Below are 1581 nucleotides of genomic sequence, written 5' to 3' on the forward strand. Positions count from 1 at the left end.
GAAGGGTAAATTGAGGTCTATTACCGTAAAAGGTAGGTAATCAACGTGGATGCATAATTGATGGAGAAATCAAATCGTTTGCGTTCCGACTAGAAATCAATTTCTGTAGTTAAATGATATAATTTCGCTCTTGACAATACCGTGGTTGTGAATAACGGAGTGGATGCGTGATTAATAATTCAAGCCTTCGTGTTATAAGTTCACAGATTTCATATTGTAAACTTTTACTGCTGCTTTGACTGTGTAAGGATATGGATGTGGTGATGCTATTTCTGTTGGTCCATTTTATTGTGAGTGTGCTTTGTGAAGAACAAGTTACGATGAATGTCAGTAAGTTTTTCAGACCAAATATTGTTGAATACGTTTTTCCGCGGTTATCATATAACATTTTGGTGTTTTGTCAAGCGAAGCTTTCTCTGAGATCAAATGAAAAATCACCATTTTTTGTAAAACGATTTTTAGTTGAACGCCTTTATTACACTTTCCCTTATGGTCATTTCTCATTTTCACTTTACACCTGTATGATTTTACTTTAAAAATGATCAGGAAAAATTAGGGACTGGAAGGTTCAAAAGCCTATAAAGCTCTGAAAGGCGAAAACAAAATCCTAACATAAATCTAAAAAGGGGCCTAGGAAGATGCCTTAGGAGAGCCATCTATTGTTCCGGAAAATCTTTCGAATGCTCTGGAAAGCCTTTGAATGTTTTAGAAGGTTCTAAGGAGTAGGTATCTATAAGTTCTAGTTAAATCATATAGAAATTTCTAGATACATGACACATAAAATGCTTGAATGGACCTAAAAACATCGTGAAATAGTCTGGATTGCGCTTTCCCAAATCTCTTAAGGGCTTTCCAGAGGTTTGCGAGTGTCCATTCCTGGTCTGAAAACTTTCTAATATCTTGCGGCAGCTAGGCGAACCGACAAGATTTTGAAGAAGGCATAGAGCGCGTCTTTGCAAGAGCTTCCAGAGGCTTCTTTCACGTTTCATTTGTTTGCGTTATCATTCATAAAAAAAGATTCGTTCACGGAATAAACTTCCGTGGGTCGACTCCTACAGGAATATTAAATCAATTTTGAGCATATATTTATATACAAAATCCCCAAAACGATCCACTCCTTTTTTCACACAACGCAAAAATGTAAATAACTTAATTTATCGATGCATTGGAACTTTCTTCAATTCACAGTCGATTTTCTCCTTTTCAAAGGAGAAATTCGGAAAATTGGATGGTGGAACCCCTTGGGCAATACAATTGAACCATTTTGTAAAAATTTGACTGCTCGTTATGGTTTGGATATTGAGAGATATTGTTGATAAATTGAATCGGGAACAAACTGGGCTTCAGGATTCTCGAAATTTCATAATTACTCACGGGAATAATTTAAAAATGTTCCGCAGGATGGAAAAGTGAATTTTCCATTTCCCTTTGTGTAAGTAGGGTTCTAATTAAAACACAAGCACCAATTAATCGTCTGTAAACTTTTTAACGGTTGCCGTTTAATCCAGAATTTTATTATCCCTCAGTATAAACAATAGAAACGCACAAATTTGGTTCATAAACTTGTTTTCATCGTCACTA

Source organism: Photinus pyralis, unplaced genomic scaffold, assembly GCF_008802855.1.
Source record: "Photinus pyralis isolate 1611_PpyrPB1 unplaced genomic scaffold, Ppyr1.3 Ppyr1.4_LG9, whole genome shotgun sequence".
Taxonomy (NCBI): domain Eukaryota; kingdom Metazoa; phylum Arthropoda; class Insecta; order Coleoptera; family Lampyridae; genus Photinus; species Photinus pyralis.